Genomic DNA, 24,702 nt, shown 5'->3' on the forward strand with positions numbered 1-24,702 from the left:
TCAGTCCCGTTCCGGGGCCATGGGTGGTCCTGCCGGGTTGGCAGGCGACATCGGTCGGGAGCTCCAGACTTCGTCCTTCGAGCCTCCTGCCTCATGATCCAGTTTCTCCCACTGGAGGTCCAGGCAGCAGAAGCCCAGGCCTCCTCAGGACGGGCACAGGCACCCAAGCCTCCCTGGCACTGCTTTCCTGGGCTGACCGCCCTCGGCAGGGCCAGCCCAGCAAGGAATCCAGGCCCAGCAGCTGTCACAGCGGCAGGGACTACTCCCTTCTTTTGTCGGGGCTGTTTGGTTTGGTCCAAGGCAGTATTAACTTATAAACTAAAGAATAAAAAAATGTTTGGAATTTTGTTGTGCTTGACACATGGAGTCCCAACATTCACTGAGGAAGGAATGCGTTCCTTGGCCGGGAGGGGGTGGCCCCAGCCTGCGGTCACTGATGCAACACAGGACGACGGGTTCTCGGCTTTTGGCTCCACAGACGAGGCCGGATCTGAGTCACAGGGATAATGGCTGTGGCACTGCTGGGCAGGTCCCTGCAAAGGGAAGGCAGTTCATGCGGAAAGCAGTGGGTGAAAGTGAGCTCATCGGGTGGAGATTTGCATTGAACTCTCCTTCACCCTCATTTCCAGGTGTGCTTACCTGCCCGCCTGCTGCTATTAGCCCACTCGGCCGTGAGCAGTGACACCCAGCAGCTGGGCTGCAGGCGACAGTCTGCTCAGCTCTCCACAGGCTTGTCCTGCCTTGATCCTGTGGGGCAAGCTCCACGTCTTGTCCAGACCAGAGGACCAGCTCTGCCCTCTAATGAGCCAAGTTCTGGCATCATCTGCTCTTCTGGGGGAAGCTGGCAGGAGTGTGGTTGGAAGGTCATTTCCCCTTTTCTGAGAGTGACACATTTGAATAACAATAAAGAGCTCCCCTTAAAAATATCCAAACACAGAGCTGTCCAGAAGCCAGTGAGAAGTGGGGAGGGTGAGAGGGGCTTCTGGCCGCCTCTGCCTCAGTGCATCCGAGACGCGGCCCAGAGTGAGCGCTGTGACAGCAGAGCTGGGCTGTGCTCTGCCGGAAGACGCAGTGAGTGCCAGGCTGAGGCGGCCAGGCCAGGGTGGACTGCATGCCGGACACCAGACACCCGAGCCCAGGTCCTCTCCTCCTCAGTCCCTTCGGTTCCCCCGAATGTCCCCTGGCTTCTGGTGGCCCCTCTGAGTGCGGCCCAGTTCCCCTTTCAGCCCCCCACCTTCAGTCCAGAGCTCTGAGCTGCAGCTTCCTGGAGTCTTCCTCGGAAGCTTCCCTACTCCAGGTGCCGCTCACATGTGGCCGGATGCACCTGCAAGATGGGGGCAGGAGCAGCCCCACCCCCGCCTGCCAGCCCCACAGCCTCCTCCACTGGGTCTCTAAAGCTCGGCCTCCCTTGGGGCCCCACCATGGTGGCAGCACTGACTTCTCACCAGCTCCTACTCTGGGCAGTTGACTTCTGATTGGACACAAGAATCAGCTCTGGCTGAACTGTGTCAGTGGTGGAATGTCCTGCCTGCCCCTCAAGAGGAACACTTCAACTGGAAAATTACCAGGCCGGGAATGGAGGAAGTTTCTGTCCTGGGGGCACTTGGAGATCCGTTTCCTGGGTGGGCCTCAGCTCGAGCAGCTAGCTCCTGGTGACGTTATGACAACCACTTCCTGGCCCTCCGGCTGCTGGGAAGGCCACGTCAAGGTTGAGGTCTGAGGGACGCAGCCTTTCGTGACCAGAGCGGGCTCTAAGCTCTGTTGATGCCTCTGCACACCCACGTTAGGTAACTCCTTTTCAAAGCACCTAGAAGCCAGGTAAATATGAGGAAGGGTTGTGCACTGGTTAGGTCATTAACACAGAAGGCACAATGGTCAGCGTGCCCAAGTAAGGCCAGAGGTTTTGGGGCAGCAGGCTTAGAGTTCCTGAGCGCCAACCCCCATGGCAGTGCCACCATGTCACAGACAGCGCTGATCTGAACCTCTGTCCTCCTTGCCCAGCCTCCTCTATGGGTGGAGGAGGGCACTCGATGGCCTCTAAGTCCTCTCCAGCTGCCGAGACCTCTCACGTGCGTCAGGTTCCCTCGTTTAGATGAATGAATGACCCCCAGGAGACCCTCTGTGCAGTGTGGGAGAAGGCATTTCCTTTCACTTCACAGACCAGCCTAGTGCCAAAAGCTGGGGTCCGGGCCTATGCAGAGAGAGGCTCATACCTGGCTATCTCAGGCCTGAGCCCACTGGCCTTGACCCCAGCGAGGCCCATGCAGGGCATGCCTACCTTCACATGCAAGGAGCCAGCCAAGGGCAGGGTGTCAGTGTTTCCTCCTGCCTTCCTCTGCGGTGCACGTGAGGTGACTGCCACGTGTCTTAACAGTCAGGGCCCCAGGGCTTCGCTCTCACGTTTCTGGGGCTCCGCCTCAATCCTGGTGCTGCTCACTGGGGAGCCAGGCAAGGTTTTTCCTGATGCTGTGGACACCAGTGGACAATACTGAACCATCAAGGGCCCTGGTGACATGAAACGGCTAAGCCTTGATGGTGTACGTTAGGAGTGACCAGGAGCCACAAAGTGGCCTGTCACAAGGCCCACAGTAGGTAGGGCTTGGGATGTCTGTCAGGACATGGTCTGAGCAGGTGGAAGCTGCGGGGGGACTTTGGTTCAGGGCCCCTCTAGGCCATTGTCCCAGGACAGGGGCAGTGTGGAAGGGAAGTGGGGGCTGACTGTGCTTCTCAAGGTGCCCTCCCCACTTCCCCAGGCCTGGACAGGGAGTCCTGCTGGCTTTCTTCTGGTTTCCTAGGCAACAGATGAGGCTGGGGAGGGCAGCTCGAAGCCACACAGCATCCTGGTGCGGTGGGTGTGTGACTGTCTGGGCATGCTTGCGTGTGTGTGTGTGTGTGCATGCATGTGTGCATGCGTGTGACAGGAGCTGCACGATGGTGGGTTCCGCAGTAGAAATAGAAGGGGATCATGTGGGCTGGGGTGCAGCTCGGTGGCAGGGCGCTTACCTGGCCAGTGAGGGCCTGGGCTCCATTCCCAGGGAAGGAGGACGAGGAGTCGGGGAGCAGGGAGGAGAAGAGGAAGGGAAGAGCCGTTTTCAAACCTGGACCTGCTGACCTTTGGTCTCCCAGAACACTAGAGCGCACTCGGGCTGCCTGGGCTCCCACCAGCAGGCCAGCGCATCAGGCCAGGTCTTCCATGCTGCAGGTCGGTGCTGATCTCGAGGCTTGTCTGACCATGGCGCCTTGCTTGTCCCGAGGCCTCATGGCTGTCAACCTCGGTGGGCTGCCTGTAGGCGGGGGCCGGTAACAGGGCCTTTGGAACCCAGCCCGTGGCTCTGTGTCTGTCCCGTTCTTGCAGCTGCCAGCCGTGGCAATGGCCACGGGGCTCTGGAAATGTGCACACAGCGGTTTATTCTCTTCCAGTTTAACTGAAAGCCAAAACTGAAAGCAGGCACTTGCTCTGCCCAACCAGTAAAACCACTGAAGTGTGTGGGGAACGCTCGGATGAGTGAATGTCTCTGCTGCCTGTGAAATCCAAGTCCACGTGAGGCGTCCCGGTAACACTCAGGGTCCACACGGACACGAGCTAAGTGCAAAGCGCACGTCAGGTTAGGGGACTTGGACTAAAGGGAAGGTAGACTCTCGCCAGTAACCGCAGCCGGCTGAGGCCAAAGCTGAGGTGGGAGGATCCCAGGTTTCAGCCCGACCTGGATAATTCAGCAACTGAGCAAGATCGTGTCTCCAAAAAAAATTTTTTTTAGAGAGCTGGAGATGTAGCTCAGTGCAGAGTCCTCAGTTCAGTCCCCTGCCGTGTAAACAGCGGAAACTTTATATTGACTACATGGCAAAATGGCAGTATTTTGCCTGCACCGGGTTTAAATGAAAGGTACCATTAAGATTAGTGCTGAGCGTTTCCCTTCCCTTTTCCTGTGTGGCTGCTGTGCAAGTGCGCAGCGCAGCCCCTTTTCTTGTCTATTTGACCCTGAGCCTAGGGCTGTGCAGAGCCGAGCAAATGCTCTTCCCTGAGCCACGTCCTTGGGCTCCCACTCTTTCTTTTTTGAGTCAGGGTCTCACTAAGTGGCCCCGGCTGGCCTCGAACTCACCCTCCTCCTACCTCAGCCTCCCTCGTGGTGGGATTGTGGATGTGTGCCTCCGTGCTGGCTCCATTGTATCTTTACTGAGCACTGCCCTCGGTGCAGACTTCTGCGATCTTTACGAGTGATGCACCGGGGGGAGGGGGGGGGGGAAGCTCAGAGAGAGCAGCTCCCTGCCACGTAGCCTGGCACAGCGGGCATCCCCTCAGAGGACAGCTCGCTTGTAGTCCTCAGGGTGTGAGGAGTGTGCGTGTGTGAGTGTGTGCACGCACATGTGACACTCGTGAGCGCCTGGTGCCATCTCAGAGCCAGTTGGTGGGGTCAGTTCCCAGACTGCGCCTGGGATGTTTCCTTCTGCCCCAGAAAAGAGCTCCAGACAAACTTCCATGCTGGGACAGAGGGGACCTCCCTGCCCCTCTTACCGGCCTAGGACTGAGGGGAGGCACTGGCTTCTGTCCAGGCAGGACTGCTTTGGGTTTTCTTGCCCTCTCTGAGCCCCAGCAGCAACTGCACCCCGTGGGAGGGGCCGGGTACCGTGTGGGGAGGGGCTCATACTGGGAGGGAGCCTGGGCAGGAGGACTTGTCTTGTGTGCTGGGGACCCCTAGACAGCTCCGTGTGGGCAAGCCTTCACTTGGGTGTTCTTGGAGCCCCTCGGGGAGGGGCTAGCGGCCTTCCCTGGGCTTCGCTGGCCCTGCTATTCATGGTCCCATCTTCAAAGGTCACAGGCTTTGTCTGGGAGACTCCAGGTTGCAGAATTACTCAGAGTTCCTGCCCCACCCTCAGGAAAGGACAGGTCATACAGGGATCCCCGTGCCATGTCACAGGCACCAGAGTGGAAATGTTTGAGAAGTGCACTCCTCTGCTCAGACGAAATCTCCTCCTCCCGGGTGGAAAGGGCAGTTCCAGGCACCACTCTGTGGGTGTGGGTGCAGTTGCTGGGGGCGGGTGGGATGAGCCATGAAGCAGGACCTGGGTTCTGGTCGTGACCCCAGGGATCAGCCCTGTGCGTGCCCATCTGTAAAACCTGCCCCTGCCCCTCCTACTTCCTGGGCTGTAGTGAGAGTGACAGATGAGCCTGTGGCCCACAGCGCAGGAGCGTAGCAGGCTGTAGGCCGGGGCCCCAGGCTTCACAGGAAGTCCGTCTTGGGCAGGCGGCAGGCTCGAGGGCCACAGTGGAAAAGTCCTGCTCAGCGATAAGGCCAGTCCCTGCTGTCCCTCCTCCTGCTGCCACAGTGGGCCAGTGGGCCGGGGGACTTCCCCCAGAGCTTGGCTGGGCTGAGTCATGCTGGAGGGGCTGGTGTGTGGAAAATTCCGGGTCAGGGGACGTATGTTTCACTTTCTGGGTCTGGTGATGGCTCGGCTAACTCGGCCTCCTCTTTCACCCAGCTCGGGCTGAGTCATGGTGAAACTTGAAGGAGGTGCGAGCCTGTGTGAGCCACAAAGGCCGGGATAGCAGGGCACTGGGTCAGCGTGGAAGAGGTCTCCTTGGCACCCCGGCCAGCGGGAACGGCCTTGGGTTCTGAAACCAACAGCAGGGAAATTTCCCTAGGGTTGTTTTTAAAGTCCTTATGAAGAGCTGGATGTGCTCTGCAGTCACCTGTGAGGCTGATGAGAGTCAGCCACTGTGACGGGGGCAGTGCCAAGCCAGGCGCATCTTGCTCACCACAACCTGTGAGAACGCGTTCTTCTGGAGCCGTGTCAGCACCCGGCCATGGGGCCAAGCGCCTAGGAGCACGCAGGCACTGCCGGCTCCCTCGGTACCCATGGATCGGCCTGGCCTCAGCCCCTCCACGGCTCAGGAGCAAATCCAAGCTCCCATAGGTTCACCCCGTCTGCTCTGGTGCCGCCCAGCTCTGCGGCCTCCCCTCCCCGTAAGGACTCGCGGGCAGGGCCGCCTCCCCATGCCTCTCTGCGCCTGGCACTGTCCACCCCAGGTATCTGAGTCAGCCTGTGGCGTGGAGCCGTGGTAGAGTTCCTGATCTGATGCTGCTTCTCCCAGCGTCATTTTTTCTTCTCTACTGGTGTTTCTCTTTGAGGAAACTGGGCACATCTGGTGCCCATGCCCTACAGATGTCCTTCCCACTGAGGCAGGCCCCGGGCCTTGGGAGCTGGCTCTTGCCAGATCAGAGGCATTGGTGGGTTGGTTTATTGTTTTCCTTTGGTCTGTGAACAGAATATTTCACTGTGTGAAATTCAGCACCATGTAGCCCACTCACAATGTTGTGTAACTGTCACCACTATCCAATTCCAGAACATTAAAAAAACAAAAACAACAACAACAAAAAAAAAAACAGAAAAAAAGGGGCTGGGGATTTAGCTCAGCGGCACAGTGCCTGCCTGGCAAGTGCGACGTCATGAGTTCAATTCCTGGTACCGGCAAGAAAACAAAAACAAAAAAAAGAACCTTTCCATCACCCCAAGGAAGAAACCCGTCCGCAAAGCAGTCACCCGCTCCCGTCTCTGCAGACCTGCCTGTTCCACGCACCTTGTATAAACGAATCATGCAGCATGGGGCCTTCGCAATGGCTCAGAAACCTGGATGAATCCAGATCCATGGACACAGAACGCTTCAAGTAGTTTTCCAGACCTTCTTGGGGGAAGGCTCTCATTCCGTACCTGGTTGGTATGCTGGAGAACTGATGTTTTGGGGTGTAGGTTTTTTTTTTTTTTTTTGTCTTTTTGAGACAGGGTCTCACTATGAGGTTCAGGTTGGCCTTGATCTCACTTTGTAGCCCAGGCTGGTCTCAAACTAGCAGCGATCCTCCTGCCTCAGCCTCCCAAGTGCTGGGATTACAGACATGCACCACCACACCTGGCTTGGGGTGTAGTTTCTAAAAATCTTTCGAACGCAAATGAATTTGGTGCATAACAAGTCCAAGCAGACCTCCTATCAGCAGGGCAACTCAGCCTTCCCTTATCAGTTCAGAACTTTGCGACATCTTGGTCATGCTGGAGTCTTGCCCAAGCCTAATTTAATAGCATGGACTCTAATGGTGCAACACATGCTTCTCTTCCCAGGATGCTGGATGCTTGCCCTCAGGCCCTGCTTCTGGGAGGTGTCGGACAGTGAGGCTGGTGTGTGTCATGAAACAAGCTGGGGACACAGTAGAGAACAGCTTCTTGTAGGCGATACCTGTGGACCTCGCTCCTTTCCCTTCTTCGAGGTGAGAGGTGCAGGTGCTGACGTCCGGGGACCGCTGAGTTAAAAGAGAACCCGTCCACAACAGAGGCGGGGTGAGCCACCACACAAAGCCACAGGCAGGGAGCGGGTGCCTGCGTTCTGACTCCTCGGTGAAGGCCCAGCGGGGAGGCCGCATCCTGCTTGGCCTGGCCTTTTCTTTGGGAACGTTCCCCAGGGTGCTCTGTTCCTGGCCTCACGGCCCAAGGCCAGGGCTGAGGCCCCTGAAGGCGAACCTCTGTGCCCCAGCCTCAGCGGAGCGGGTGAGAAATGGTGTGTGAAGGCCAGAAGTTTGGGGTGCCGGGGATGTTGGGGCTGCCTGTGATCCAAGGGTTCCCCTGGTAAGCAGAGGAGTTCCCCATGTGTGTTGGGGGGTGAGTTCCGGTGTAAGCACTTACCTTGGAGCCTTAGGACCGAGGAATAGAGGTGCTGGGGGCCACCTTGAAAACACTGCTCCTGGAGCCGCTCTCCCCCGCCACCCCCGTGTGTTCTGCTCCTGGGCCACGACTCCAGATGGTGGCCTCGGGGTGACCTTTGTGAGCTGGGGCCACTGGGATGCGTGTTTCATGCATCCCTGGGACCTTGAGTGCATAGAGGACGCCAGCCCAGCCCTACGCACCCCCAGGAAGCGTGGGCAGTGGGGTTCAGGCGCTGCTGAGGGAATGACATCAGGGCGCCGCCCTGACCGGTGACCGCAGGGGGCTTGGCCTCTCCAGTCGGCTCCCTGGGCTGCGCAAGGGAATCGCCTGCCCCCCCCCCCGCCAAACTGCTGCCCCTCGTGCTTTTCCTCCTCCCGAGTCCATCCTGGGGGCCAGATGCCTCCAGCCCTTGCCAGGCTCCCCTGCTTCTCAGGCCCTCGGTTCCCCCAACTGGAAAATGAGTCTGTTCCGTCCTTTCAGAGTTTTAAAGTTCCTTTTCCAGCCTATGAGCACGGGGCTCTAGGTGGGATAGAGAATCCAACGGCCTGGTCCTTGCATGGGTATCGCTCCCCTTCCTGCTGGTGCTGGAGCCTGTGAAGTCCCCCGTCCCCCTTCACCGGCCTCCAGGGCAGTGCCCGAGGGGACCAGGTTCTGGAGGTGCCGCTTTGTGACTCCCTCTGTCCCAAGTCCCCCCATGCATTACTGTAATTGGCCAGGAGAGGGCAGCCGTGCCCCAGCTGAGCGCAGGCATTCAGCAGGAGGGAGGGCCAGGGTTCCAACCTCCTGGGGCACCTGCCAGGAGCCTTCCCAGGACTCCCCTGAAGCCAGCATCTCTTGGGAGCAGTGGGGAGGTCTCAGGTTAACTCTCAGGGTCCTCTGGGTACCGTAAGCAGGAGGAAGCAGCAAGGTGGATGGATTAGGGATCCCAGAATGTCAAGGTAGAGGGAAGCTCCATCTCCGCATCAGCCTGCACGGGTGAGAGGTGGACTGAGACCTCTGTAGCAGTGAGCTAAAGGAAATCTTTTCCCCTTAAATTGTTGTTCTCCTGTGTTTTGTCACAGCGATGAAAAGCTAACACATTCATGTTCATAAGAGCATTATTTGGGCTATTGCCAAGAGGCAGAAGCAATTCGCGTGTCCATGAATGGATGAATGGACAGATAAAATGTGGCCCAAGCTTGGGGACACCATCACGAATTCAGGGGCAGGGGGATACCATTGTCAAACTAGAGCTTCAAAGCCCAACTCTCCTGCTTACCAGGAATGGACTCTGCCCCAAATTTCTCAGCTGGCAGAGCCTCAGTCACCCCACCTGTCTGTTGGGGGAAGAATAGTGCATGTTCACAGGCTTGACATGAAGGTCAAAAATCAGGTCATACACACAGAATGCTAAGTTCAGCGCCTGGGCTCCAGATTTCACAATGCACCCGCAAACTGACCCCCAGTGCAAAAGCTTTCAGAGGTATCGCTCTGCTTGCTTTTTGTTACTGTTGTTAAACCATTGATATACGTTTGTCATGGTGAGATAGACACACCAAGATTTACCCTTCCATCGTTAATTGTCCAGTGGAGGTTGGTTCACAAACTTAATTTTTTCCACAACGCTGGCCTCAAACCGAATCGAACAAGAACCGAATCAAATTCAGTGGTTGGGTTCAGTGTTGACATGTGGGGAAATTTGATACTAGGTAGTTCAGAATCATAAAGCACATTCACGTGACTGTGTGGCTGTTGATCCCATCATCTCCAGAACGTCTTCCACCTTGCAAAGTGAGACTCTGTCCCCATTAACTCCCGTGCCCTCCCTAACCAGCTCCAGACAGCCAGCATTCAGCTTTAGTCTCTGAATGTGACCACAGCAGGAACCTCACATAAATGGAATTGTGCAGGATTTGTCCTTGGGACTGGACGAATTTTACTCAGCATAAGGTCCTAAAGGTTACCGATGCAGTACCCGGCACCAGAACGGCCTTCCCTTTTAAGGCTGACTGATATTCCATTGTACCGGCCACATTTTGTCTATCCATTCATCCACTGATGGACTTGTGGGCTGCTCCCGCCTCCTGGCTACTCGGTGATGCTGCTGTGAACATGGCGCATGGTGTCTCTTGCAGACCCCCCTCTCGTTCTTTGTCTGTATGCTCAAAGTTTCCAGAAGTGGGATTTCTGGGTGGAATGCATAGTGATAACCACGTTGAATTTTTTGAGGACCTGCTGTGCTGTCCCAGCTTCATTCTGGGCTTTTTAAAGCAGAGCCCCTCAGTTCTCATGTAAGCACGGTACACACAACTCGTTTATCCACGGAGGAGCCACTGGTGCTCAGGGAGCTGTTTTCGGCTCAGGGCACAGATGGTGCTGCAGCCGGGCACGTCCGTGTGTGAGCAGTGAGTGCACTGTGTCTGCTCCTCTGACGGGGCCGTGAGCCGTACAGTGGTGGTCCAGGGTGTGCGTGTCCTGAACTGGATTTTTCTAATCCCACTCCAAGCAGACACCCCTTGAAAAGAGGATGTACCATGCTTGAATAAATACAGCGAGAATAACAAGGCCCACGGAAGCTGCAGGTGTTTATGGAATTCCTCCTTCGCGAGCTCTGACGCCTGCGGCAGCTCTAGGAGTAAACTCCACCATTCCCAGCTTGACAGAGAGGTAAAACAGTGACCAGCCTCACTGCTGCTAAGCGCTGAGCCAGTCTTCCAGTGCGGGAAGTCGTCATTCCCTTCAGAAAGCCGGGCCCGCAGGGGCTGCCCACACTCATTTGCCTCGCCGAGACTTTCATCACCTTTAGGGAATTTAGTTTTGAGGGGAGGGCAGAGGTGACGGTTGTGCTGCCACTGTGTTCTCTGCTGTTCTCCTGGATCTGGTGGGTTCTGCTGCCACCAAGAGGGCGGTGCCTATTGTCCCTGGCCTCCACGTGCACCTGTGTCACTCGCGGTGAAGGCTTCTGCTCAGTGATCAGAGATGTCTTGGTTGAAGATGAGTCACGGGAATAAACGAGCAGGCCTGGAGGGACGAGTAGTCAGCGTGCTGGCAATTGCGCAACTGCTTCTCCAGTCATCTCTTCTGACTGCAGCAAGGAAGCTCGTGGGGACCTTCAGTCCACTGAGAGGGGCCAATCGCCCTCAGTTACCCATTTATCTAACTCCTTTCTTATAGAATAGCTTGCCCATGAAGTTCACTGCTTTTATAATTTTTTTTTTCACTCGGCAGTATATTTTAGATAATGTGCCACATCCAATAAATACTTCTCTATGACATTGTCAGTGTCTACATACCTTCCTATTATAGTTTAGTGGCCTTATGTACATAGTTTTCAGCTTTCAGTATCATATGTAATGGCTCATCTTATGTGTCAATCTGTGTACAGATGCGTATTTGTGTAGGTAATATTTCTGTGGCATCTATTGGGACTTTGGTACATTGCGACAAAATGCACCCCCTTGACCCTTCTCTCTATTCCTAGAAAAGATGAGCTCATTTATACTTCTCTCAGCAACTCTTCTTATTTTTTGTTTGTTTGTTTTGCCAGAATGGGTTTTACAGCTTAAAGTGGTATTTGCCAATCTGACAAGATAAATTGGACGTCATTGGTGCCTTTGAGTCAACCGAAGTCCTAAGCTCATTGTCAATGGCCGTGTGCAGTTTGTGAAAGTGCCGTTGAGTCTTTTGCCCATTCTTCCCTGGGTGTGTCTGTCTTTAAAAAACAAAAATTACTTTATGAGAAAATAATCGCCCCTGTCTGCAATATATTGAAAATACTTTCTTCCAGTTTGGCATTTGTTTTTAACTTTGGTTTATGGTATCCTTAACCACGCAGATGTTTTTAATTCTCACGTGGTCAAATATATCGATGTTTTCCTTTCTGGGGCTTGGGAAGGGCTTGCACACCGCAGAGTTTGAAGAGCTCCATCTCTTCTCCTGGGGCCCGTGTGTCTGGTGGCTTTGGGTCTGTAGACACACAATCCTCGCTTCAAGTAGCTTGTTTGAATAATTAGCTGGTGAGTAGTGACTGCAAGTGAAATATAACTTTTTGGTCTTAAAATGGATGGAAGCTGGTATTTCCTACAGACTTCCAAGAAGCACCCAGGTGCAAGCATGTCGGTGGAGATGGAGAGAATTAAATCACATCTTCCTGCACTGGCCACAACCCCTAGGAGGAGGTCAGTCCAGGGTCACTGCAGCCCCTGAAGCCCTGTACAGTCTCTGAGCAGCCACTGGCTGAGGAGGTGAGGAGAAGCACAGGTCCTTTAACACTGGCAGGGGTGGCCTGGCAGCCCGAAGGAGATGCCTGATGTGCGTTTGCCTGCTGTGGTAGACTGACAACTGGTGGTCAACTTTTTTTTTTTTGTACAAGGAATCCGACTCAGGACCTTGTGCTTGCCAGGCAGGCGCCTGTGCCACTGAGCTATATCCCTGGCCCCCTGGTGGTCAACTTGTAACACCCAGCTGAGCTGAACTGAACTGGCTTGGTGCTCAGCGTAGGAGGCCCATCTGGAGACTGTTGCCTACAGCATAAGAGGCAGAACTAGAGAGGAAGAGAGGAGGCTGTTGGAAGCTGGGAGAAGCTGTTGGGAAGCTGGTAGAGAGCTGCTGGTTCTCTTGGGCTATTCTCCTGGAGGACCTTGTCAGGCTGGCTTCCTTGATGAACTTGGTTGTTCTCATCAGTGAAGGAGCTCGGGACCTCGTTGTCACTGAGAATGGCTACGGTTCACTTTGCGGGAACTCTGGTCCTCACTCGGAGCATCGCTTCCTGGCTCCAGAGGGGAAGATGGTGCACTGCTCAGTCTCCTGGAGAAGCTTGTTGCGCTGGCTTTCCTGATGGGAACTTGGCTGTCCTGATCATCGGAGGAGCTTGGGACCTCACTGTTGCTGAGGATGGCTGTAGTACCTTTCAGGGGAGCTGTGGTTCTTATTTTGAGCATTGCTTCCTGGCTCCATTTCATATCCCTCAGCCTGCTAGCACAGATCCTTTGTGCTGGCACGACTTTCTAGCTTCCACCACTCACCTTTGGGCCTTCCCAGCGCAGATCTGTGAAACAGCCTTACATGAGAAGTTGTCATGGGCTCTAGGCCCTCCAGTTGGACTCGTGGGAGCGGGGGGATTGTTATGAGCTGTAGGTCTTCAGCTGGACTCATGCAGGACATTATTGTGGGATCCAGGCCCTCAGCTGGATTCTTTAGTCTTTAGGGTGTAGACAGATTTCCCGTGCTCTGTTTGTATATGATTCTTTGGGTGACTATTATAAATAATCTTATAAAGTATATGTCCTGTATTCTATTGTTCCCCTTGCAAAACCCCAAACTACAACACTTGCATCACATCTGCCGCAAGCAGGAGAGGCTGGGCTGGGGCCGTGCACAGCGAGGGCCTCAGGAGGCCAGGCTGTCGGGGAGGTTGCTCTTCCTCACTTTTTACAAAGCACGGGCAACAGAGAAAAGATCTGACTCTTGGAATTTCATAAATCATAACTATTTTAGCTTGGAGGGCTGAAGATTGATTAAGGTCTGAGCCATCAGGCATCGTATGGATCGGGAGCCCGTCTCTTGTGCGCCCTCTCTTTCCCAGACCCGAGTGTCAGCAGTTTTCCGGGAAAGCAATCTTTTTATGTTTAGCATCATCGCAGCGGATTACCGTAACGAGGCTCGCCGGCCGGTGGTGCTGCTGGTAGCTCGGCCTGGGGCGGCACCGGAAGGAGGCAGCTGTGGCTGGTGTGAGGCAGCCTGAACGTGGCCTGCCTGGGAATTCTGCGCCCGCCCTCTTACGGTCCCTGGGGAGGAGTCAGGTCCCTGTCCTTCTGCAGACTCTCAGCCGGAAGCCGCACGACCCCCCTACTTCAGGGAGCACAGTGGCTCCTATGGCCTTTTGCAGGGCTCCAACACCTGCCCCTCCAGGAAAAGCGATGTATCCTCTGTGTGAATGCTGCCTCATAAAGCAATGCCCCCCATGGCTCCACCTGGGGGACCTGCAGAGAATGGAAACCAGCTCTGGCTGAGCCCCTGGCCCCAGCTCTACATGCCACAAAGGTGGCACTGTGTCCCTCGCATTGGAACTAACTTTGGGACGCGAGCCTTTTCCTCTGTCCCCGGCTTGTGCTTGGACAGTGGGACTTGCACTCATGACACCGGCAAAGGCTTGAATCACACGCCAGCAGTGCTGGTGTCATCGCCATGGGAAGAACCAGCCCTGGGGGCCCCCGGGGACCCGCAGCTCCCAGGAGGCTCAGAACTCAGCGAGCACCACTGAACCTTACCTACAGACCAAGGCCAGCCCAACCCCAGCCGACCTGGGGCACAGAATGACAAAGTGCACTGCTGTAGGCTATGTTGAGGGGATGCAGCTCAGCTGACAGAAGCTGTCAGTGATGCCTGACAGGCCTAGCTGCCCTTCCTGCCATTTATGTCCCAGGATCCTGGTGCCCTGGGCTCACCCCTGTCCATCACCCGCCCTGGCAGGAGCCATCACCTTTTGTCACAATAATAGCCCAGTGGGAGCCGGGGATATAGCACAGTGCCTGCCTGACAAGCACAAGGTCCTGAGTTCAACTCCTAGCCAAAAAAAAAAAAAAGCACAGTGGCCCTGAGCCCCTGCCTCCTGCCTGCCCAGCCTCCCTTCCAGCTTCCACGTCCTCTGAGGTCCTCTCACTGGAAGCTTTAAGCACCCTTAGGAGTAGGCAACTCGCCAGTTCTCACACCTCTCACCTCCCTCCCTGGTCAGTGCTAGGAAGAGCTCCGTTGGATCTCTGTCATTGCAGCCCGAGCACTGTCCATGTTGCCTGTGACATTAGAGGGGTAGCCACTGGCATAAAGGTGGCCTCTTCCACTGGGCCCCTGAGTGAGGGCCCTGGCTTTTTTGTTCCTCGTGGTCCCCGCATACCCAACTGAGCCTGGCTCGGAGCTGCCGCTCTCTGGAGATCTGCTGAGCACACAGCAGCCTGGGAGGCCAAGGAGGGTCGAGGAGGTGGTGCTGTGGCTCCCCACTCTAGCTGGGTGCTGAGGAGATGGGACAGAACCCAGTCAACCTCCCCCACCAGGCCCCAGGAACCGAAACCGGCCTAGGGTGTTTGTTGCTGCAAGCCATGGGGAAGCCCCACTGCTCCAAGGACCTGGGGTCAGAGTCCCAATCTGCCTCCAATGGGGGTCCCGATGATCCTGGGGTCTGGGGGATGCAACACCTTGATCCCATTACCCAAGCCTGGGCTGGGCCCAAGGTGAGCTGCAGCAAGGCTAGTGGCCCCTCAGGATTTAGCCACAGGGGTCACCCAGCGCCTCCCCTGTACTGGCTGCTCCTCCAGGGTCCCGGCCGCCTACACCTCCTGCAACCCCTGCCATGCAGCGACGAGGAGGTGCTAAGGCAGGCCCATGCCTGGGACGGGATCCCATGGTTCTCACTTGACCCTGTCACAGGCTTGACCCTGTCATGGTCATCAGGAGTGCCGTCCTCCCAGCCCTTGTGCTGCTGTGTGTCCTGTTCCATCCTGTCCCGTCCACACTGTTCTCAAAGTCCCTCCCAGCCCCAGGACGGTGCCGCTGGGGCTCCAAGCCGGAAAGACAGAGCCTGCTCCCCACAGCAGCCCTCCTGGAATTGACTCTGGTGCACCCCCAGGGCCACGTGCCCTGTTTTGAACCACTGACAGTGCCAGCCAGTCTTGTCCAAAACACCCAAGCTGGGATGGAGCAGGGCTGGATCCCCCAGGCAAAGTCAGGCCTCCCACATCTGCCAGAGGCCCGACAGACGCCATGGCCCTCCTGGGCCTGGAGCTCCCAAAGCTTCTGTGGGGACCACAAGGGCGCTATCACTGGGGCGTCTCTTCCAGGTTTACGAGCGCTTCTCTTAGCCCAGGCTCTGGGAGTTATGCTCGGGAGGCGCTGTGATTGTGCCCTGCAGTAATTTCTCAGGCTAGAGGTAATAAAGCGAAGTGGATTTTTACACTGCGGGCCCTGCTGCCTGGGTGTGCAGGCAGGCCCTGTGTTTGGGGGCCCAGTGACAGAGAGTACATTAAGAGTTTAATTTGCAATATGGGCAAGGATCGTTCTGGAGCACACTATATGTGAGGCCAATTTTAATCCATCAGAAGCTTGTTTTAGGAGGTGACAGCTTGCTGGTTCCCTTGAACACTATTTAAGGAGGAAACCAAATTACCTAAAATTAGTGTGGGCAGTGATGGACACAGAGTGGGCCCTTGTAGTCTTCAGCTCTTGAGCAGGAAGTGGCCAGGCTTCTGGCTGGGGCAAAGCTCAGAGAAGCTGCTGGTGATGAAAGAGACTTCCAGGGCAGGACTCTTTCCGGGGCATGAGTCCCGCACAGTAGGAGACATTCCCAGACATCTGCCCATAGGGACTTCTGACATTCAGAGCTGCGGCAAACGTTCTTCAATCCCCGGCCCTTCCTCTGTGGGCAGTCTTGTGGGGCTTTCCCTTGGGAAGTGAGTCCCCTGGGAGCACCCCCAGCGCAGCACTGAAGATTCTATATGTGGGGTGCGCACTGGCTGCGTGTGCAAACGGGAGATGCCCAGTCCCCAGCCCCGTGCCTCTGCAGCAGGGGAGGGGGCAAGTGGTCGAGCTGGGCTGCTGCCAGCCGGTTGAGTAAAACTGCTAATGAAATAACACCAGTTTAAAAATGGGCTCGCTGTCACAGTCAGAGTGCTTCGCTGGCCCTCAGCCCAGGGCTTCCCAGCGCTGGGTCAGCTGGGTCCCTGGAGCGGCAGGATCCACAGCGTGGGCCCGCCCCGCAGGCATGCGGTGCCCGAGCTGGTGCTGTCTGCTGTCCTGCCCCACTGCAGCCTCCACGCTAGTTATAACAGCCATCAGTCCCCCGGCCCCGTCCATCTCGGCCCCTCCCCCAACCCAACAGCCTCGTTCTCCTGGGGAGGTTCGGACGGTGTCTCCCGTTTGCAGCAGTCAGACAGGCTCAGCGTTACATCCGGTGAAGGCGTCCCTGGAAGTGCTCTCTTTGTTACTGAGGAGTGATGGCCAGGGGCCCACGCCTCTCTTTTGTGTCAGAAAAGCCATTTGTTACAGGAGGAACGGAGGAGGAACTGTCCAGACAAGGGGGCTTTCTCCACAGCTCCCAAGAGTGACAAAGTTTACATTGCTCTAGGACGCTCAGGCTACTACTCTGTCCCCGGGTGGACACTGGAAATGCCCTTAGCGACCAGCAGCAGGGAGTGTCATTGGCCATGAGCAGTTGGCACAGCTGGATGAGGGAGTCACCGTGGAGTGGAGCCAGGCTGCTCGTGCCCTGGCCCCAGCCCCACTGCAAGTGGGCTCCAGCCTGGTGGAGCAGTGAGGCCTGCAGGTCCTGGCAGCCGGGGCTGCGGGAGGGCTGGGTGGGTCCGTGGGCCTGCTGGATGGCCACGCGTGGCAAATGTCATTTTCCTAAGATGCTGCACGAGTCTCTAGCTCCTGGCTCTTCGCCAACAGGATTGTGGCTCCCCCCGGAGAGGGTCTCTGTGCCTTGTGCCCACAGTGCCACACAGCCCAGAGACGGGGTTAGAAAGGCCATGCGCTCCACCGTCTCGGGTGCTGCTGTGAGAGGCCGGTGGGTGTGAGCGGCCCCAGGAGAGCCCCAGCGTGGACCCAGCCGAGGCTGCAGGAGACGGCCCAGGTGACCTGGGCTCCCAGCTCCAGATTTCCCCGGGGGGGCCCCAGATGTTGGGGCCATCCCTGTGCAGTGCCTACATCTTTACCACAGGCCAGGAGCAGCAAGGTGCCGTCTGGGTCTGGCTCCTGGCTTCTTGGGTGGCAGTGACTATGATGCTGGCTCTGGTCCTGATTATGATGACATCTGCTGGGTGACCACGTCCTGCAGCAGCTTGGCTGGGCCCTGTGGTTGAGGTAAACCTCTAGTCTTATGTCACTCTGCCCTCCCCGGCTTGGTATGCTCCTGTCACCCAGCTCAGGTGACATGCTGCCCTGCTATAGGGCCTTTGCACCTGCAGGTCTGGCCTCAGGAGGCATGTGGATACAGAACGCTTCCCAGTATCTGAGGTCAACCGACATGCTCTGGGGACTGCAGACCCCTCCTCTGTCTCTGTCTCTGTGGGGTCAGGAAGTGACCGCTCACCCATCTGCGGGTCACATAATCGGGAGCTGGGACTGTTTAGTTCTGTGCTGCAATCCTGAGTTTTTAACGTACTGGGATTTTCTGAGAAATTGCCTTCTCCCCTCACACCCTACAGGGACAGGAGCCTAGTATAAAATCCACCAGCTGTTCCTGTTTGGGAGAGATTGACCCTCGCCTGGAAGGACTTGCCCTCCCTGCGCCTGAGCATCTGCGCCTCCCCCAGCCCAGGGGCAGGCGTCCACCTCGCCAAAGGACCAGTGCAGGGTCGGGGCCTGGTGTCTGCTCACATGCTTGCACAGAAGGCTGTGTGCCAGGCAGGTACGCACACAGGTGCCCAACCCTGGGCAGAGCTGCCCAGCTCCAAGCTCCCATGTCTGCATCAGGCATCAGAGTGGCTCCGAGGCAGGGGTGGGAGTGTGCCCACTGCCTGGCGAGGTCGCCAGCAGAGCCATCAGGTAGGGGCTGGCGGGGCCGAGGCCCTGCCCTGGTGAGTCTCTCACTGCCCCGAGAGCCCCGGCTGGGGGCGCTGGTTCTACCCTGAGCTCTTTGAAGAAACATACCCAAGTCCTTTTCTGACTTTGCCTTTCTCCCCAAACCGAGGCATGCTGGGTCTGGGAGGACACGGTGGAGGATGTCACAGGGTCCCTCCAGCTCCCGGGGGCAGGCCTGCGGGGTCACACAGGGAGGGTGGGTGGCTCAGAGAGCAGGCAGAGTGAGCCAGGTCACACACGGGCTGCCGGCTTGGTCCGGCTCCCTTCCCAGGGAGTCCATCATCCCCTGAGGGCAGGGCAGGTGCTGGAGCTGGGCAGTGGTGCACAGGACCTGCGGGCACTCTGGTTCTCCTCTCAGCCCAGCACTGCAGCCGGGCGCAGCCGCTGAAGCGCTGTCTCGGCCCAGGGCCTCTCCCAGCCTGGCACATCCTGAGGATGCTTTAACCAAAGGCCATTAAGCTGTCACCGTGCACGTGCCTCTCACCCCTGCCGGCCTTGCCTGATGGTGGGTGTGGGTGAGGCGCCTCCACTGCGGCTCCTTTCCTCCCCCACTGAGTCACTGCGTCCGGCCAGACTGCCTGTGCGGCTCTGAGCTCATCGGCTCTGCCATCGATCATGCACCGTTGGGGCGAGAGCCGGGAGACGTGGTCTGACTTTGCATCTATGCGAGGCGGCTGGGCCAGCTCAGGCTCCGGTCCCTGCTGCCCGCTACCTTACCATGTAGCCGCAGGTGCATCTTGTGCAACAATGGGTGGGTGGCGTGGACCAGAGGGCCTCCAGCTGTGCACTGCGCTCTGACTCAGGATGTGATGAGTGAGTGGCTGCTTCCACCTTGACCTCCACCCCACTGTTGACCAAGAAAGAAGTCACTGCATCGCTAGGCTGTCCAAAGGCCCTACTCCACCGACCTAGCTGCTGGCCCTGGCCTCCTCCTGCCAGACAGAGAACAACACTGCCCCAGTGAGCTACCCACAGCCCTCACCAGCCCCCATGCTGAGGGCACAGCCAGCTGCTTGGCACACAGCCAAGGGTCACGCTTTTGTGGTTCACAAGGGTCTGTGTCAGAAACGCTTGAAAGGAGTGTGGAGGTGGTGTTTTACCGCCACCTCCGATTCTCTGCAGAGGTGGGGGCCACTGACTCCAAAGAGGGTCTGGGCGGGACTCAGAGCTCTTCTGAGGACTCGGCACAGCCCGCAGACTGGGGAGGCGGAAAAGAGGAACAGCCGTGCTGGTTTCTGCTGTTTTCAGCGGGACAGACTCAGGCCAGCAACGGCTCTGGGAGCTGATCTGACACTTGAGCTGCCCCTCAGGGCTGGTGGGATCCAGGGTGACCTGCACACCCAAAGAAATACACGCATTCTCCAGAGGCGCAGGACAGGAGCCTGACTGCGCAGCATCACTCCCACAGTGTTCAGGATGGAAAATAAAATCTCTCAACATCTGAAGAACTAGGAAAGTGTGACCCCCCTCAAAAGAAAGATAGCAATGAGACACCAACCCCAGAATGACCCAGATGCTTCCTGCAGCTGTATGATGATGCTTTGTGCAATAACATACACGTGTGCACACACGCCAAGGAAATGAGTATAACACGGCATGGGTAAGAATTCTCAGCACAGGAATAAGAAATATGCAAATGAGTATTTTAGAACTTACTTTTTCTTACTTAGTCTTACTTTTTCTCTCATTGCTGAGACAAAATACCTGACACCAAGAATCAAGGAAGGAAGGGTTTATTTAGCTCAGTTTGTGGAGGTTTCAGTCCGTAACCATCTGGCTCCAGGGCAGGATGGAACACAGCAGAGGGCAACAGTTCATGGCGGCAGAAAACAGTAAAAGCAGCAAGAGCAAAAAGGTGGGGCGCAAGCCTCTCTTCCTGCCTTATATTGTAAGCAGGCTGCCCCCACCCATGGGGCATGTAGCAGTCACATCATCTCCATGCCCTCCTCTGGCACAGGCTCAGGATGTATACAAAGCAAGCACCCTGGCTCCGGCTGAGTCGCTTAGCCAAACCTCTAGACTCCCCTAGTTGACACAATGTATCAACCATAACAGAACTAAAAAGAAATACAAGCCAAATGTGGTGGCCCATGTCTGGCTGGGGCAGGAAGACTGTGAGTTTGAGCTCAGCCTGGGCAGTTTACTGACTTAGTGAGACCCTATCTCAAAACAAAATATAATAAACTACTGGGACAAACTTAGCACAAAACGAAAAAGAATGCAATATCTGCAATAAAAGTTTCACTGACAGGCTCAGTACCAGAACAAAAATAAAGAGCAAAGGCTGTGACTTGAAGATAAACAAATGACTTAATCTCAAGAAGCTGAAAAGGAGGAGCAGAGCTGCAGGAACCACGGGGACAGCATCAGAGCTCCCACGCACATTTGGCTCCAGAAGGAGAACCAAGCATGGGGTAGCAAAGGTACTTGAAGGAGTGCTGGTGAGATCATTCAGATGTGGAGGAAGACGTCACTGTAGGCTTCGAGAAGCTCAGTGTACCCCAACAGGGATAAAACGGCACCCAGAGATATCATACCCAAATTGTGGGAAATCTCCTAAAAGCTGCTGGAGAAAAATCACACATTTCCTGTGCAAAAAAAGATGTCTCAAATGACGGCAGATTTCATGGTGGAAACCATGGAGGCTGGAGAACAGTGGAACAACTTTTTTTAAAGAAAAACACTTGGCCCGGAGGGCATCTGCCCACTCCTTCTAAGTTGCTGAGGATACAGGCAGAACGTTATACACAATTCCAGGTTCTTCTCTTACGGGCTGCAGTTTGTTGGGGGATGCTTTCAATTTCTGTATTTGTAATGTGCACCTCGTCTCTTATTTCTTTGTTCAGTCTGACCAGAAATTTATTTTGTGAGTCTTTTCAAAGAACTAGAACTTGAATGAATTGATTTTCTCTATTGTTTTTCTGTTTTGTATTTAGTTGATTCTACCCTGTTCTCTATGATTTCCTGCTTCCTGTTTGCACTGGGATTAATTTATTCTTCCTTTACTATTTTTTTTAAAGTAAAGCTTATTATTTCTTAGCAACCTAAATATTTGTGGTCTGTGGGCTGCCTGGTGTCTGTCATAGTCATTTAATTTTTGCTGTCATAGCCCAAAGCCACCGTAGAAAATATATAAGTGGACAAGCATGTCTGTCTTCCCCCAAACCTGCGTTTGCAGAAACAAAAAGTGGCCAGAGTAAGCCCCCGGCTGTAGTTCGCTTATTCCTGGCTTAGACAATCAATTTCAATCTTTCACCTTTTCTCATTTGAGCAATTAATGTCATAAAAATATACCCCAAGGCCTGATTTATCTGAACCTTACAAATTTTGATAACTTATTTTGATTTTCAATGAATTAAAAACATTTTCTAATTCCTCCCACTATCAATCGTGAGTTCCAGATGCTTTAACATCCTGGTCCTAGGGGCTGGGGATTTAGCTCAGCGGCAAAAGCGCCTGCCTGGCAAGCGCAAGGTCATGAGTTTGGTTCCTGGTACCGGAGAAAAACCAAAAAAAAAAAAAAAAATCCTGGTCCTTGTTGACACTGGAGCGACAGCTCCTCCTAGGCCTGGTCAATCCCCAGAGACAGTAAATGACTCCTGCTCCAGTGCATGCTTTGTGTGCAGGCCCAGGAACCAAGCCCCACACACCCCTTCTCCACGGGCTGTCACGGGGCCACTGTCCACCAGGCCGGCTCCCTGCACGCAGGGCCAACAGAGTCGCTCACTCATGAGCTGCTCACCTGCCTTGCCTGTGCCTTCTGTGGACAGCCCCTGAAGGCTCTGGCCGCATTGCCCCGCACTGGCCCTGCCTCCTGGCTGAGCGGGTGCTGCCTGTGTAGACCCTCGCCCGGCGTGTGTGTGCCCCTCCTCGCAAGCTTGCTTTTCAGTGGCAGCATTTTCTAATCTGTTGGCCTCACCACACGGGAACAATAACGATACATTTCAAAACACCTTGTCACTTCCTTTGTGCTCCCTGTCCCCTGCACTGGGTGCATGCCTGTCGGTCCCTGGCATTTCTGAGCTGCAGCTGAGTGATCTTGGACAAGCCGCCTTTGTCGCTCTGGCCTCCAGTGTCCCTGGGTCAAGCCCACGATAACAAGCATTTGGGAGTGGTCACTCTGTCCTTGAGCACACGGTAAGTTCCTTCATTGTGGGTTCTGCTAGGGAGGATGTGTGTGCCAAGACAGCCTCTGAATGACCTGCAGGGCCCTCTCTGCTGCACTGCTGAGAAAGGAGCTGAGGCTGACCCACCCCAAGGGGCAGAGAATGCTGCGGCTTCTCACCAAGACACCTCCCCTGTTCTCGCATCTGGTGCCAAAACACAAGGAGGAAAAGACCAAAACGGGAGCCACCACTGAGGCTGGCGCCTAGAGCTGGCTTTCTCTTGCAGGTGCTTTGGGGACTCCCAGAAGTCTGCAGCTGACCCCTGTCGCTGCATCTCTTTGGACTGGCACTGTAGGACCCCGCATTCCACCAGGGCTTCTCCAGGGGACACCACCCGTTTACTTGCCCGAGGCTACCTCATTCTTGAGAAAGCAGCTTTCCTGCGAGATTCTTTTTGAAAGGCCTTCAGCAAACATGGGTAAGGAAACTCCCCCACTTAACACAGGTCCATGGTATTGAGGTCCCCCCCAACCCCCGCAGGCCAAACCTGGACACCTGAGTGAGAAGACAGGAATGAGCTCTGATCTGTGGAATAGGAATTTGTGAGTCCATGTTGACACAATTGGAGAAATACACAGGGGTGGGTGAAGAAAACCCCTTACAGTAGGACTGCCACTAGCAAGTGCGCGGCGATGGGGACAGAAAACTCCCGTCCGGCAACATCACGGTAGTCATCGCTTTGGGCGAGACTCCTCAGTGGAGGGAGATGGGTAGTGGAAGGGTGGCACGGGCAGGCTGCTCGTGTGGTGGACTCTCCCACCAGACCCTTATTTGGGAGACAGTGTCAGCCACTTCGCCACGAAGGCCCCCCTCCGCCCCCGCAGACACCGCTCTCGGGGAACAGAGTTATCGCCACCGGCCGAAGGCGGACACCGGACACCTTCGCCAGCACTTAGTCTCCTTCATGTCCAAATTGTAAAACCTGAACGTAACCACATGGAAAGTTAGGGTGAATGCAAATGAAGGGACAGTCCACAAGATTACTATCCAATATCTCTTAAAAATAAAAACAAGGACTGAGGATTTGTCACCATAGAGGTGAAAAGGACAAGAAACTAAAAGCATACAGAGCCTGGGACACGGAGGGGAACATTTTCATGGCCATCCACAGCTTAACACTGTGTCCTGCCATGTGACGCGCTGGCTTTGGGTGCTCTGGGAGGGCACCCGCACACTCTCCACTATTCTGCAATGTTTTATTCAGTACTGGGCTTGAGTATCAAGCATGACAGGCAAGTGCTCAACCACCGTGCCGTACCCACTGCCTCTTTTTACTTAGTTTATCTTGAGACAAGGCTCACTAAGTTGCCCAGGGTGGGCTCTAACTCATGACCCACCTGCCTGAGCATCTCAAGTGCTGGGGTTACAGATGTGCGTCACCACACCCAGATTCTGCAACATTTTTAATTCTGAAATTGTTTCATACTATAGAAATGATCCCTGAAAGTATAGCCTTCTGAAATTGCTTCAAAATGAAAAAGCAAAACCATTTTTCAAAAAGATTAATATGCTTGATACATAAAAAAAACTCATAACAATCAAGAAGAAGCTGAGTGTCCAATAGGGAAACAAGAAAAACATAAATACGCCAAGTGCCATAGAAGCACCACGTAAGATATAAATGGTCAACGTCACTTCCAGTTAAAGAAATACCAATATAGTCAAGGTGGTACTTCTAAAACACTAGACTGGAAATTATCAATGGGAGAATAGAACCTGTATTCTCCCACTGCCCATGCAGCAAGTTGGCATAGACTGTCCCCAGAGATGTTTGATGATGGTGTGCCCACAATGTGAGCTGGGATGTTTTCCACTCCAAAGCACCCTCCCAGCCTGTACCTTAGAGGTTGACCAGAGCCACCCCAGACCCTCTGGCTCCCAACTGAGACGGCCCAAAGAAGCCTGGCAGCAGCCCAAGGGACAGCTCCCACACAAAGGACGCCTGAGCAGGGACTGTGCGGAATTGCTCGGACCAAGTCCTCTTGTAGACTGAGATACGTCTAGACCTGCCCTGAGCATTCCCCGTGGGGTGGGAGTGACCTGCCCATCTTGACCCCATCTCAGAGGAGCCAGCTTCAAGCTTCTTCGGATGCCCCACCACCCTCTGCACACCATGTTGGGGTGGGGGCATCTGAGTTCCTGCAGCCAGTCCCACCCAGGGTGAGGCAGTTTCTGCTTAGGGTAACACGGAGGGAGGAAAACAGGGAACACGGGACCTGGGAGTAATCACGGAGCTGTCTGTAAAGCACCACGTGGAGGAGGAGGTGCAGCCTGCTGCTTAGACCAGCGGCCCCAG

The 24,702-nt window shown here is 55.3% G+C and overlaps 1 long non-coding RNA gene across 2 annotated transcripts; it reads right to left on the bottom strand.

Annotated features, from left to right (window-relative positions):
* Positions 1-326: 326 nt before the first annotated feature.
* LOC102026150 lies at positions 327-6,336 on the bottom strand. 2 transcript variants are annotated; one of them, XR_001231979.1, is made up of 4 exons: positions 3,004-6,336; positions 2,279-2,466; positions 640-1,807; positions 327-533 (listed from the first exon to the last, which is right to left on the bottom strand). It is a non-coding gene; the product is annotated as an uncharacterized LOC102026150 (long non-coding RNA). The 2 variants fall into 2 exon arrangements; XR_264689.2 differs by having other exon boundaries at positions 2,279-6,336.
* Between the last annotated feature and the right edge of the window lie 18,366 nt (positions 6,337-24,702).

This window comes from Chinchilla lanigera, unplaced genomic scaffold, assembly GCF_000276665.1.
Source record: "Chinchilla lanigera isolate Chin_1 unplaced genomic scaffold, ChiLan1.0 scaffold00127, whole genome shotgun sequence".
Classification (NCBI taxonomy): domain Eukaryota; kingdom Metazoa; phylum Chordata; class Mammalia; order Rodentia; family Chinchillidae; genus Chinchilla; species Chinchilla lanigera.